At 43.9% G+C, this 15825-nt stretch overlaps 1 protein-coding gene and 1 long non-coding RNA gene across 2 annotated transcripts in view; one reads left to right on the plus strand and one right to left on the minus strand.

Moving 5' to 3' along the window:
* LOC127578840 (protein phosphatase 1 regulatory inhibitor subunit 16B-like) overlaps positions 1 to 6795 on the minus strand; it is a 140014-nt gene extending 133219 nt beyond the window's left edge. Inside the window, exon 1 of the mRNA XM_052031354.1 lies at positions 6538 to 6795. The gene's annotated coding sequence lies outside the window, so the exon portion shown is untranslated. The remainder of the gene's footprint in view (positions 1 to 6537) is intronic.
* A 360-nt stretch (positions 6796 to 7155) lies between these two features.
* LOC127578841 (uncharacterized) lies at positions 7156 to 14635 on the plus strand. The gene is made up of 3 exons (XR_007957580.1): positions 7156 to 7199; positions 8653 to 8794; positions 14299 to 14635. It is a non-coding gene; the product is annotated as an uncharacterized LOC127578841 (long non-coding RNA).
* Positions 14636 to 15825: the final 1190 nt, after the last annotated feature.

Here is a 15825-nt window from a genome sequence, read left to right on the forward strand (position 1 = left end):
ATATAAGGGAAGAATTAACACCAGCAGAGGTTGGTTGGGTCAAGTAGGCTGCTTGGATGCTGTAATGCCTCATGCATACAAAACAAGCATTCACATCTCACCAATTATTTTCCACCTTCCCACGATTACAGGTCACTATCCCCTGGAGAGGCCGATGGAAGTGAACACTGCCTTGGTTCCTGGCGCAGGCTGTTGATGTAATGCAAGTCTTTGTTTCAGTTTAGACTTGCAGAAAACATTATCCAATTAGGAAGGCTGACCCATATTCCTGTTTCCTCTGAAATACTTGGAAGCATTCTCACTGACTGACGACCAGTTGGGCCAATGAGTCATTTTCCTCCTGCATTCAATGAATATAAATTTCAAAAACACTTCCATTTCCTCCAAAAACACTAGGCTCTTGCTATCTCTGAAGTTTCTGATTTTGTTTTTAAAGTGAGCAAGTTTGCCGCTGTATCTCATAGCCATTCCCCTACCAAACATTTATATTACCCATGACAAGGTTAAGTACTTCATTTTAAAAGTTTAGATCTTTCCTTCCTGAAGGTGCTGTCTTACTCTGGACTCATTAACCCACTGACCATTCTTCCTATGTGAGCTTGAATGTCTGTTAATGAACTATTGAACCTTGGAAAGTGACGGACTCTACCCTGAGCCGTTCTTCACCCAATTGCTCAACAGGGAACTCCTCAGCAGGGGTCACTGCACAGAGATGAGGGGCAAAATGCCCAGCTGATCTTTGATCTCCTGACCCTACACATCCCAAACTGATATCACCACGGAGGTAAGCTCAGTGATAAGAACCTGGCTTGTCTTGGCTTTCAATACTAGATGATATTAAACATCAGAGAGAAAGAGAATTAAGGCATGTATGCAGAAAACACTTCCCTTTTCTCATTTCACAAATAACAAGCCTAAATTTCTCTTGGCATCCTTCACAAATCAAATCAATTCAGGGCCAGAGAATGAATAACTGGGCAAGTGACTCACTTCTTGGCACTTCAAAGCCCTTCCACCGTCTACAAGGACCACACTAGTCAGGAATTTGAAGGAATATTTTCCACTGGCCTGGGAGAGTGCACCTTCAATTGCACTCAAGCAGCTTGACACCATCCAGAATAAAGCAGCCAGCATTAAAGACACCCCATCCATCAGTTTAAGTATTCACCTCCACCACCAGTACACTGAGCTGTATTCTGGACCACTTCCAAAACACACAGCAGCAACTTGCCATGGCCCTATCGACAGCATCTTCTAAACCCGCACCCTTTACCACCAATAAGGACAAGGTCACAGCACATGAGAACACCTCCATCTGCAGGATCCTCTTCAAGTCACACACCATCCTGACTGGGAAATATAAGTGTTGTTCCTTCATTGTTGCTGGTTTTTAATTCTGGAACTCCCTGCCCAACAGCACTGGTTCAAGGCAGAGACACACCACCAGTGTCTCATGGGCAATTAAGGATGGACAATGAATGGGAGTTTTGCATGCAACACCTTGTGACTGAATGACAAAATAATTCCAATAGTGGGGAACCTGCCTCGTTGTTCCACTCCACGCTGCTCCTCATGTCAAGTGCCCCTCTTCTATCTCAATAACCACAGATGTGGTCCAACCAATCTCATTACAGAATGAGCATTACCTCAAGGACTTACTGCTGGCTTATGCAGGGGACATCGATTTGCTGCATTGCTTGGAATGAGACCTCACCAATTTCTGGACAGGATCCATAGTGATCTCCACACCCATCGTATTTACAACAGGACCATGCCAGAAACCATGTGCCCAGGAGCCTCTTTCCAACCTGCAACTCTTCTAACCTGACATGAAAGTATGTGAAAGAATTCTATGCTGGTCCCATGGACATGCCAATGGGGAGGGAGCTGGAGGAATTTGCAGCTATACATTCCTATCCCCACACCACTCTTCTAATCCTCCCCTTCAAACAAAACACATACCTCAGTTTCTGGTTCTGGAGCTTTCACTGCAGCTCAGCGAGACTCCAGTTTTTTTTATTTTATTTCAAAATAAACTTTATTCGTAATTAAATATATATACGAAGGAAGAACACAGTGCAAAGCTCTTTACATTCTTCATGTCGATTTTTCTATACATTCAGTGTTGCTGGTTCTATACATAATAGCGTCAGCACATTTTTTTGTACATAGGACCATTGCCACTCATGTGACCCCCTTCTGGGGTGATACACCCTTCTGTTACTTGAGGGGCTTCCACACCAGACTCAGCCCCTCAATGTCCACTAGCGGATGGACCCTCGACTGTGGTCCTGCCCCATTCCAGCTTTACCTTTTTTTTGTAAAAGCTTTTCCTCTTCCTCCCCTCCCAGTCCAAATTTCCAAAGAACAGCTGGGGCCTGGCAGAGGAGTGACAGGCATACTATCTTATCCATTCCTTCAGGCGATTACATTAGAATGCAAAATAGGCCAGGCAGACAATCAGCACTGAGGTTAATTCGATTTTCAGGCAACATCGTTTGTTGAGCATACCCCAAAGGCAAGAGAGGACAATGATTTACATTTTTGAAATATGTTCCAAATAAAAACTTGAATTCATTTCTCCTGTTCAGTGTTCAACATGAAGAATTATCCACTTAAGTACCTCATAGCCAACACCCCAATTACCACGACTGAAAAAGACAGTCTAATCATTCAAAGTACATCATTCTGACTGGCCGCAAACTGAAGTTAGCGGTTCAGCAAAGATGAGTTTGACCAGTAGATCAACCAAACGTTGATCAGTAACATGGATAATTAGACCAGGGTGACCTCTCGATAACCTGCAGAGGTAGTCAGCAGATAAATGCATAGATTATCCAAGTCAAATCACGTACAGTGCATCTTTTCCATTTAGAGAAAATCTTCACAGAACCACACTTGTCTAGAGGTTTACCAAGGACCATTGCCTTGCCTCTGTTGCCAGGTTCTATAAACTGTCCTTAAGAACATAGAACAGTACAGCACAGTACAGGCCCTTCAGCCCACGATGTTGTGCCGACCTATATAAACACCTACTCCTTGATCAATCTAACCCTTCCCTCCTACAAGCCCATAAGCCTTGATTTTTCTGATAGCCATGTGCCTAAGAGTCTTTTAAATGTCCCTATTGTATCAGCCTCTATCACCACCCCTGGCAGTGTGTTCCAGGCACCCACCACTCTCTGTGTAAAAACCTACCTCTGACATCTCCCCTAAACTTTCCTCCTCTGACCTTAAACTGATGGCCTCTAGTATTGGCCATTTCCCCCCCTGGGGAAAAGGTGCTGGTTGTCCACTTGAAACCCTGCATGACTCCTGATGTAGGGTTACCACCCAAAACATCGACAATTCCATTTCTCCCACAGATGCTGCTCAACCCACTGAGTTCCTCCAGCACATTGTTTGTTGCTTCAGATTCCAGCATCTTAACTCCCTTGTGCCGCCATTGAAATAACCCTTACCCATATGATCAGCCATCTTCCCTGCATTTTCTTCACACTGCCATATCTGGGGTTTAACAGTCAACATTGAATATTCCAGGCTACTCTCTCACTTTTGACAGTGACTGGTAAAGCCAAGCCACAAAAGAAATCAAAAACTGCTTCAAGCAACAGGGTTCCTTTCCATTCATCTACAGGACATGGGTGTCCCCTGGGAATGCTCTTGTCTAATGCCTTAATTGCCCTAATGAAGGTGATGGTGGGCTGCCAAATTGTAGTACTGCAGTCATTTTGGTGAGAGAATTTGCTTTTGGGGATGGTGTTCTAGGATCCTAGCCCAGAAACAAGCAAGTAATGGCAATATCACTCTAACCAGGATAGTGTGCCAGTTGGAGGGGAATTAACAAATAGATGGTGATGTTTCCGAATATCTTGTAAGCATGAAGGAGGGGACATCTATCCAGAATTATATTTTTCTTTTAAAAAGAATCTAACAAAAATAAATTACAGCCTTGAAGTCAAGGACAACTAAACACTGGTACTGCATGATCCCATTGGTTACTGCCAGCTTCCAGCCAGCATGTCCACATTGCCTACTGGTACCTCAAGATCATCCAAGTCAAAATCTAAAAATTTAAGAACATGCATAAGTGAGGTCCAACCTTGCAAAATCAGGACTTGTGAGCCAGAGTCTGAAGTTGCTCACTCAACCCAACTTGTCTGTGCCACCAATTACTCCCAATCCATGGAGTGCAGAGATGACGACTTTCTAGATCAGTGTGTTGAAGTAGATTGAGGGAACATGCTACTTATATAGTGGATATAGTTTGGTGTGTTAAGAAAAGATTAATTGATTATCTCATGGCAGGCATGGTAGTGTAGCAGTTAGCGTAACGCTTTACAGGGCCAGCAACCTGGGTTCAATTCCCGCTGCTGTCTGTAAGGAGTTTGTACATTCTCCCCGTGTCTGCATGGGTTTCCTCCAGGTTCTCCAGTTTCCTCCCACATTCCAAAGACGTACGGGTTAGGAAGTTGTGGGCATGCTATGTTGGCACCAGAAGCGTGGCGACACTTGCGGGCTGCCCCTGGAATACTCTACGCAAAAAGATGCATTTCACTGTATGTTTTGATATACATGTGACTAATAAAGAAATCTTATCTTAAAGGGCATTTAGGGAAGATTAACCATCACATGGTGAGTTTTATAAGAATTGAAAGTCATCGAGTCTTACAGTATGGAAACAGGCCCTTCGGCCCAACTTGTCCATGCTGACTGTATCGACCAGCGAGCTAGTCCCATCTGCCTGTGTTAGAAGTGATTTAGTTCAAGCTGAAATCAGTCTTATGTCTGAATAAAGCAAACTGAGGTATGAGATGTGAAAAACTGACTGCTGGGGGGGGGGGGCAGTTCAGCAGGTTGAGCAGCATCTGTGGAGGGAAAGGAATTGTCGATGCTTCAGGTCGAGACCCTGGATTGGGACATGGAGAGAGAATTGGCTTTGGTAGACTGGGAAACTGCAATACATGGTATGATGGTAAAGAAGCAATGGCTAACATTTAAAGAACCAAAACATAATTTATAAGATATAGCCCTAAGGCAAGCAAGAAAGATGATCAACCAATGGCTGACAAGAGAAGTGAAAAATGGTGTTCAATCAATGGAAAAGGTGTAAAATGCTGCCAAAAAATAAAGCAGTAAACTTGAGGACTGGAAAACTGTCAGAATTCCAGAAAGGAGGATCAAGAAACTGCGAAGTAAAGAGAAAGCAGAATAGGAGAACAGTTGAGTGAAAAATCTAAAAAGACTGTAAAAGCTTCTCTGCATACATAAAGGGAAAAAGATCAGCTAAAGTCAATCTGGGTTCCTTACAGGCTGAGGCAGGAGAAACTATACTGGGGAAGAAGGAAACTACAGGGAAATTCAACAAATATTTTGTGCCTGCCTTCACGGAAGACGACACAGAAAACCTCCTGAAAATAGCAGGTCTGGAGTGAATAAGGAACTGAAAGAACGAAATAATGGTAAAAATAAATTACTGGAGAAATTACCAAGACAGAAATGTGATAAATCCACGGGATTTAACGGAATGCATCCTACAGTTTTGAAGGTGGTGGTTATGGCGTTAGTGACTACACTGGTTATCTTACAACATTCTACACATTCCACGATGGTTCCCATAGGCTGGACAGTAATAAATGTAACCCAACTATTTAAAAAAGGACTGAGAAAACAAGGAACTACAGACCAGTTTACCTAATGTTGACAACAGGAAAATGCTGGAATTTATTATTACCGAAGTGGTAACCAGGCACATAGAAAATAATAATCAGATGGAATGCCATAACTTTGTACGACAGTCCTAGTGCTGAGGGTTTTAAAACCCAGCTCTGGGTCCTAGTAGGGCTGAAGATCACAGCCATCTAGAGGAGACCCATCAAGCTGCAGGAACTTTTGACTGAGACATTGAAGACTACCACCGATCATCAGATTAGCCCAGTGAAGGTACAAGACATCTTTAATTCACTGAAGTACAGGAATAAATATTAAAAGCAATTTGGGCTCAAAGGACAGTCTAAACCGAATTGATCCATATGGATTAAAGGACCTGCATCTGATCTGGCAAGTGTTTCAAGACTTGGGAGAGGTACAGCAACTCACTTCAGTGCCCCCTTGACAAGAAGAGGCAAGTAAACAGGTTTCCTATTTCTTATCAGTATCCTGTGGGCCTTCCTGTAAAGTGGAGGTCAGTTAAAGGAAGGATGGGAGATCACCCCGTTGCCCTTCATGAAAAAAGTGATTGCCCCAGTAGGGCACCTCAGGATAACTGCTCGACTCCAAAACCACGGTGCCAGGTAAGACGGGGGTCGGAGTAACTTCTCAAGTGTCAATGGTTAAAATGACATTTTTTCTTCTGAATATAAATGTAAATAACACAGTGCAGGGCAAGTATGAAGGTTTAGCACGCTGATTTAACGAGTAAATGTGTTACTAACAACAAAATTCTTTTAATCAATCACATCAGTTTTAGGGAACGTCTTTAATTCACTGTATCAATCGTTCGGAAAAAAAGGAAAGCACACAATGAAACATGTTTACCTCGGTGAAGTCCAACAGCCGAAGCGATCCGTGCCGAGCTGTTCATGACCCGGCAGCGGGGAGGATTCCGAGCGAGCGAGAAGCAACAGGCTGCGATCCGCCACCACAGACTAGCAGCTACCAGGCACCCGGAGAGTTCGGCAGAAGTATTGAATGGGACGCAGGAAAAACTGGCTCCCACCTCATAGGTCGGTCTTGGGGGTGGGTTGGACGGTCTGGGCGCGATGGGCAGCACATGGGACAAGGGAGAGGCCGAGATCAGCGCTAGGAGATAAAACAGAGACTGGATTGACACTAGGTGGAGCGAGTTATTCGCCGATGCGCCGAGCCCTGGGATTGGAAGAATCGTTGACTTATGCTGTTAAATCAGTGGAAATGTGGCATGTTATTCACCAGCCCTAATGAAATGAGATGTGGCAGTCAGCCAGTTAGTTAAGGAGGGGTTCGATTTACGATGCGCAGTAGATAGGGCTGAGTTTACCCTAGTGATTAGACTCAGTAAATGGGAGAGACTTCACAAGACATCAGTGTCTTGGGTGGTTACATCGGGGGGGGGGGGTGGGGGGGGGTGGGGGGGGGGGGGGGGGGGGGGGGGGGGGGGGGGGGGGGGGGGGGGGGCGGTGAAGGTGAACTGCCCACGACAACGTTTCCCCAAATCTCAGGTGAGTTGATCAGCGGAGTCTTTGTTCTGCAGGTAGACGGCGGGAGGACAGTTTGGGGAGGGGTTGCACCATTATTTCGTGCAGTGATCCCCGTGGGGTTAGCCACACATTGCCTTGGGAGCGAGATGTCTATCAATGCATCGAGACCGTGGATGGGTTGTATTAATCGTCTGTGGGGAGTGATTTGGCGAATTGCTCAATTATTCATGAACATTTGGGGGAAGTGCTGGTTAAATATTTCAGAACGTAACACGAGGGTTATGGGGACAGTATATTCAGCAGCAATCAAATAACCCAGAATATTTTATGCCGTGGGTTTCCAGAAGGGAGAAGGATTGCTTGCAGAGGATTGCAAACCCAGATTAATGAATGGAGACATAGCCTGAAATTTCCTGGAGCTTGGTTTGATTAGCTTTGGCTATCAAGAAATATTTACAAACGTCTTGAAATCTCAGTCCTGATGCGGGATCCCTACCCGACACATCGACCATCCCTCTGCCTCCACAGATGCTGCCTGACCCATTGAGTTCCTCCAGCAGTTCGTTTTGCCGAGGGTAGAATCCATGACTCTCAATTCAGTTCGTCAGTTCTGTCTGTAGAGTAGAATTGGTATTATACCAATTAAGGGAACTAAATGATTCATTTATGACACTCTAGCAGTTAGAAGTTAACATTATTCAACCAAGTCACATACCATTAGAGGCAATACTATTGCATGCACTGTCACAAGCAGTCCTTTAACTAATGGGACATGGGCTCAGCCCGATTAGCTCTTGAGGAGATGATGGAGACCAGCCTTCTTGAGCCATTGCTATCCCTATGACCCAGAAAGTTGGGAGGGAATGCCAGGATTTAGATACAATGATGAAGAAACAATGATATAGTTTCCAAGTCAGTCGTCGTCCTTTATCATTCTCCCCCTTGGTGATGGAGATCTGTGAGTAGTCTGCAGTTACTTGTGGACCATCCACAAGGTGACCTTGTAGTTGGTTCGCCATGCGCCGGTGGCGGAGGGAGTGAATGTTTAAGGTGCCAAAATCCCATAAATTAGTTGGAAGAGGCTGCCAGACACTAACTCACGATGCCATTTAGAATGAAGTGGATGATTTTCATTGAGTAATTTAATAACATTCCAATGCAATATTGTGGTAGATGGTTTGTGCAGAGAGGCTGACTCAATGTGGATTGGCAGGACAGCATGTCATCTAAACGTGGGAGCAGATGGATTCTGTTTTACACCATTTCATTCAATCTGCTGGTTCAAGGAAGAGCTCCGAGATAAATCAAGGAAGCGGCAGGTCGTGGCAATGAAGTCAATAGTAAATGTCACGAATAAAAAAAAACATTATTGAGATGAAAGCGAGCGGGTAACAGAGAGAGGGAGCGACTAAGCCGGCAGCCTTGGCCACCAAGCAATTTTAAGTTAACATTTGTAATGTTGGTTTTTCCCAAGTAAACAACAAATTAAAATAGAGAAGCTTCCAGAATCACTTGGTCTCTGCTGTATGAATTGGAGTAACTTCAAAAGAAAGTACAACTGCCATGGGGAGGAGCAGAAAGAGAGGAAAGCGTGCAGTCGGTGTAGATAAAACAAAGTAAGAATCGCGTGGGAAAAGGAAATTAAACCCTCATTCGATTTGACAGAGATAACGTTTATAAAAATATGGCGTGGACAGACTCACAACGCAGGTTTTAATATGTTTATTCATTTGTTACATATTTTCTATTTATCTTGCTGACTTTTTACATGCTTAAAATCTGCATTTTGTGTTTGGAGGAGTCAAAGAAATCTTAAGAAATGTAATAATGCAAGATAGTAACCAAAGAAACAGGTAAACGTTGTCTTCCATCGCTAATAGAATTATAAAGCACAGGAGGCCATTTGGCCCGTCGTGTAGTTTCACTCCTCTGTTCTAAATGTGCTACCACTGCGTTTTTGGAAAATACATTCCACATAATAACTTACCATGTCAGCTTTCAGCAATTATCTTTAATCTCTGTTTACCACCCCTCCTGTCACTGGAAATTCTTTCTCATCAACTATTCCATCAAAAGCCTTTACAAATTTAAACACCTCTGTTAAATCTGCACTTAATCTTCTCTGCTGAGAAGAGATCAGCCACACTTATCTAGTCTCCGGGCAACAGAACCCCTACTACATGAACAGCATTTACTTATTCCTTTGTTTTTGCACTATTTATTCATTTTGTAATTTATAGTAATTTTATGCCTTTGCACTGTAATGCTGCTGCAAAACAAATTTCATGATATATAAGTCAGTGATAATAAACCTGATTTTGATTCATTCCTGAAACCATTCCAGTATGTCTCCTTTACACCCTCCCTAAGGCCCTGACATGCTTCCTCAAACATGGTGCCTAAAATTGCTCTCAATAATCCAGGCAGGATTATCCAGGTATATCTCCTTTCCCAACACTGCCTTGGACTATATTCCTTTCTATATCTCAACTTGCACTAATGTCATGACAATAAACTTGAACTTGAGGATCCATCCATTGTTTTCCAACGGTTTAGCCTGACATTCTTTGCTTTTGTACCACATGCTTCTATTTACAAAGCCAAGGACCCCATGTGCATTTTTTTAACAGCCATCTCAATTTGCCCTGCTTCTTTCAAGTATTTTGTTGCCACGGCCAAGAAAGCTCACCCGTGCCTCTACTTCCTCAGGATGCTAAAGAAATTCAGTTTGTCCCCTTTGACTCTCACCAACTTTTACCGATGCTCCGTAGAAAGCATCCTATCTGGATGCATCACGGCTTGGTACGGCAACTGCTCTGCCCAGGACTTCAAGAAACTCAGAGAGTTGTGGACACAGCCCAACGCATCACGGACACAAGCCTCCCCTCCTTGGACTCTGTCTTTACCTCCCTCTGTCTTGATGTAGAGTCCAGCATAATCAAAGACCACACCACCCAGGTCATTCCCTCCTCTCCTCTTCCATCAGGTAGAAGATACAGGAGCATGAGGGCATGTACCACCTGACTTAAGGACAGCTTCTACCCCACTGTGATAAGACCATTGAACAGTGCCCTTATTACGGTGAGATGGACTGTGACCTCATGATCTATCTTGTTGTGACCTTGCTCCTTATTACACTACACTTTCTCTGTAGCTGTGACACTATACTCTGTACTGTTATTGTTTTCACCTGTACTACATCAACGCACTCTGTACTAACTCAATGTAACTGCACTGTGTAATGAATTGACCTGTACAAACGGTATGCAAGACAAGTTTTTCACTGTACCTCAGTACAAGTGACAATAATAAACCAATACCAATACTCCCTCCCTCTGACACTGCGCCCCCTATAAAATTGTACCATTGCAACTGCCTCTCTTCAGTTCTCCCACCAAAATGAATCATCGCTTCTGTCTTAAATTTTATCCACCATGTATTGGCCCATCCCATCAGTCTGTCTGTCCTATCAAAATCCATTACTATCCTCTTCCTTGAGCTGCATTTCCCAGTCCTGTGCCATCTACAAACTTTGAATGTCCAAGTCCCAGTCATAAATGTCAAAGAATGAGCAGTGATGCCAACACAGTAGTGTCAATGATACCAACCTAAAAAACCATTCACCATTATTTTCTATCCCTTTGCCTGTCCAGTGTAGACAACTGAGTGTAATTTGGGCCTCAGTTGTTATAACGCTCTTGAATGGACCTCATACAATAAAGATGAACTCTTGATCTCCTAATCTACCTCGTCATGGCCCTTGCACTTTATTTGTCCACCTGCACTGCACATTCTCTGTAACTGTAACACTATATTCTGCATTCTTTTTTTCCTTTGTATTCCCAAGATGTACTTATGTATGGAATGATCTGTCTGGATGGCATGCAAAACAAAAGCTTTTCACTGTATCTTGGTACATGTGGCAAGAATAAACCAATTACCAGTGCTGGGTATCAGTATTGGTTTATTATTGTCACTTGTACCAAGGTAACAGTGGAAAAACTTGTCTTGCATACTGATCGTACGGGTCAATTCATTACACAGTGCAGTTACATTGAGTTGGTACAGAGTGCATTGAGGTAGTACAGGTAAAAACAATAACAGTACAGAGCAAAGTGTCACAGCTACAGAGAAAGTGCAGTGCAGGTAGACAATAAGGTGCAAAGAGTCCATCTCATCGTATAAGGGAACCATTCAATAGTCTTATCACAGTGGGGTAGAAGCTGTTCTTAAGCCTGGTGGTATGTGCCCTCAGGCTCCTGTATCTTGATGGACAAGGAGAGAAGAGGGAATGACCCAGGTGGGTGGGGTCTTTGACTATGCTGGCTGCTTCACCAAGGCAGTGAGAGGTAAAAACAGAGTCCAAGGAGGGGAGGCTGGTTTCCGTGACGCGCTGGGCTGCATCCACAACTCTCTGCAGTTTCTTGTGGCCCTGAGCAGAGCAGTTGCTGTACCAAGCCATGATGCATCCAGATAGGATGCTTTCTATGGTGCATCGATAAAAATTGGTAAGTGTCAAAGGGGACATGCTAAGTAGAGGCGCTGGTGAGCTTTCTTGGCTGTGGCATCTACAGGATGTTGGACAGGAAGAGGATACTGACATTGGTTTGCTTATACTTCCACGAATTGAGGGTTTTACAAAGATTGCTTTGGTGATATCTTTCAAATGCTTTGAGATGCCTGCTGTAGATACTCTAGGTCTCAAAAGGCAGAGATCACTGCTGCTCGATAGAATGGAGTTTCTACCAGGTCTGAGGTCTTGATCTTCAAACACCCTTTTCCTCAATCAACCAATGACAGAGCTGACAGACTGAAAGCAACGTGAATTTCTTCATCCACGTCCACCTTCACCAAGGGGTGGCTCCCGAGATATGGGAAGCAGTCCATGTTTTTTTTATGGTCTCACCTGGAATCTTTATTGTCAGCTGGCAGTGACGTACAGCAAGAGCAGGCAGTGGTCAGCACGGATCCTGTGGAAGGGTTTCCGGAGCAGACCATCAAAACCATTTGGCACAATGCCTCACTGCCAGTATTCACCAACAAGCACCACGACCTTCCTTGGCTAGCAGTGAGAGGGGACCTCCTGGTCAGATCTTTCTTGCACAGTTGGAGTTTCACTTCCAATGCACACTACCCTTGAGCTGGCTGTGAGGAAGATGAGACAATTGTCGACTGCTTTATGAACCGTACACTTGCAGAGAAGGTCTGGAAAAGGATGCAAGGGTCCTTGTCGAGGTTCATCCCAAGCAGCTGCACAACAGAGGGCCCTCTGATCCGTGGGCTGTTCCTACAGGGATGCATACCGAGACAAACAAGTACAGCTGGGAGATCACAAGTTCGGTGAAAAGACACACTTCACTCTGCCCAAAACTCATTAGTCTTCTGGTACAAGATGTCTGGAAGTGATTGTGCTGGCTGGCACATTCCAGGCTGCAGGAGTACATGCAAAAGTATGCACTGAGGCTTGGTGCAGCCAAAGCCTTGTGGGGAAGGACTGCAGTCTAAGGTCCTGCTGCCACTAGACGTTGAAAGGCTGGGGACACAAGAAACTGCAGGTGCTGAAATCGGGAGCAAAAACTAAACTGTTGGAAGAACTCAGCGGAGATGGGACAGGTCCTGATGCAGGGGTTCAATCCAAAATGTCCACCATCTGTTTGCCTCCACAGATGCTGTTTGACCTGCTGAGTTCCTACAGCACAGTGTACAGCAATGGAAAAAGACCCTTCAGCCCATAATTATCCATGTCAAACAAGATGTATATTCAAGCTAATCCCATTTCCCAGCACTGGCCCATGTCCCTCCAAACTCTTGTCATCCATATACCCATCCACATACTTCTTAACTGTATCTAATGTACCTGCCTCAACCACTTCCTCTGGCAGCTGGTTCCATGTATCTACCACCCGCTGTGTAAAAAAAATTGCCCCTCAGGTTCTCATTCAACCTTTCACCTTAAGACTATGTCCTCTGGTTTACGATTCCCCAACCCCGGAAAAAAGACCATATTTATGCCCTTCATGATCTTTCTACCCCTATGAGATCACCCCTCAGTATCCTACGCTCCAAGGAGTAAAGGCCCAGCCTGACTGAGGGGTGATCTCTCCCTATAACTCAGTCCCTCAAGTCTTGGCAACACCCTTGCATTTTTTTTTGCACTTTCCAGTTTAATCACATCCTTCCCTATAACAGGGTGACCAAAACTGAACACAACGCTCCAAGTGCAGCCTCACGGATGTCTTGTACAATCACAACATAACCTCCCAACTTCTATATTCAGTGCCCTGACTGATGAAGGCCAGCCTGCCAAAAGCCTTCTTCACTGCCCTGTCTACCTGTGACTCCACTTTAAGGGAAGTGTACCGTACTCCAAGGTCTCTCTGTTCTACAACAGTACCCAGGGCCCTCAAAGTCTGATCTTGAATTGTCCTTCCAAAGTGTAACACTTTGAAATTATCTGAATTAAATTCCATTTGCCATTCCTCAGCCCACCTCCCCAGCCAATCGAGATCCCGCTGCAATTCTTGATCCTCCTCTTCACTGTCTACAACCTATTTTAGTGTCATCGGCAAACTTGCTAACTATTCCTCGTATATTCTCAACCAAATTGTTAATACAGATAACAGTGGGTCCAGCACCGACCCCTGGGGCACACCACTAGTCACAAACCTCCAGTCTGAGAAACATCCTTCCACCATCACCATTTCCTACCACCCAGCCAATGTTGTATCCAGTTTGCTAGATCTCCTTGGATGCCATGTGATCTAACCTTCCAGAGCAGCCCACCAAGAACCTTATCAAAAGCCTTACTGAAATCCATATATACTATGTCTACCGCCCTTTCCTCATCAACCTTCCTCGTTTATCTTTTGCTTTGAGGGGCTGCATCCTGTGCAACAGCCCCATAATCTCCTGAAGGGTGGTATTGTTTAGAGGCCACGTGAATGGCATTGGTGCTTTGTACATAGAATGTATTAACTCTATAATACCAAGAATGCATTGACTTGACATGAATGTACAGAAAATTATGGACTGTTTTTGTTTATTTTTTATGAATGACATTTATTTTTGAAATAATAAAAATAAAGCAGGAGCGGCTCAATGGAGGACTTTTGTCTTGCAGGTGCTGCGTGTAAGATCCACCCTCTTACCTGCTTCACTGAAGGAGTAAACAGTGGCTTGGAACGCGTCCTTCCAGCCCATCCAAGCATCATCTGCGTTCTGCAGCTCTTCATAGTTAATGAAGCACCTCCCTTTTGTTTCCTGCTAACCTATACTCATGCACTCTCTGTCCCCTCCTTTTTCTGTTCTACCCTTTTAGGATTCATGGATTCTCCAGACTTACAAAACCAACACTGAAAGAAAAAAGGCTTATAACAATGTAATCTTATGCCTTGACTCATCTGCGCTGCTCCAACTTCACATGCGCTCTTACCCCAAATGGAGCAATGCCTAGTCTGTATCCAAATCACTTATTAAAGACCTTGCAATACTTACCTACCATTTTATCTGCCAATCTTTAATTCCAGTCCTCGTACGCCAGATCTCTACTCAAGGAAATTAATCCTCCTGCAGCTGATATTTTCATTTCTTTGATGTTTATTGGTCCTTTTTATTACTACTTTATTAATAATATATACAAAGTCTTCACAGATATATGAAGAAAGCATTGAGGGATAACATTGGCCCAATAAAGGGAAAGGCAGATTAGACAATTTTGGACCAAAGGGAAATGGACATATTAAATTACTTTTTTTTTGCTTTGTATTTGTCAGTAAATGATGACAAGCTACAAATATGTCAAGACAACAAGTGTTTCATTTTGTTGAAAGAGAGGAAGTGATTCAGAAAATAACAGAACTTAAGATAGACAAATACAATAGCTACCGTCCTGTCCTGAAGAAGGGTTCTGACCCGAAATGTTGACCGCCTGCTTTTCTCCACGGATGCTGCCTGGCCTGTTGAGTTCCTCCAGCATCATCGTGTTTTTCATCTAGATTCCAGCATCTGCAGTCCTTTGTTTCTCATAGCTACCATCCAAAGTGTTGAGGAAGTTGTACATGCATTATAAAAATTCTCCACATTTCTCCAGAGCATGGAATTATTTCTTTGAACTGAACATAGATAATTACTTGAGAAAATCTAGAAATGCTGTAAACAAACTTTTTCATGAATGTTTTTATCCATCTTAAAGACAGGAGACTCCAATCCTCCTAGATAAACACCAGTTGCAGGGAAGTCACTGGAACACATCACTGTATGATAGAACATCAGCATAAAAATTTATAATGGTTTTGACACAGGAGGCCATTGTGCTCATCAAGTTTCTACTGGCTCCTGGTACAATAATCTTGTTAGTTCCATTGTTCCATTCCCCTGCCGTTTCCCCATAGTTTTGCAACTTTCTCCGAAGTATCTATCCTACTGCCTTTTGAAGATAAGATATCTTTATTAGTCACATGTACATCAAAACACACAGTGAAATGAATCTTTTGCGTAGTGTTCTGGGGTCAGCCCACAAGTGTCGCCACGCTTCCGGCGCCAACACAGCATGCCCACAACTTCCTAACCTGTATGTCTTTGCAATGTGGGAGGAAACCGGAGCACCTGGAGGAAACCCACGCAGACACGGGGAGAGCGTACAAACTCC

The sequence above is a fragment of the Pristis pectinata genome, chromosome 16, assembly GCF_009764475.1.
Source record: "Pristis pectinata isolate sPriPec2 chromosome 16, sPriPec2.1.pri, whole genome shotgun sequence".
NCBI classification, from domain to species: Eukaryota; Metazoa; Chordata; class Chondrichthyes; order Rhinopristiformes; family Pristidae; genus Pristis; species Pristis pectinata.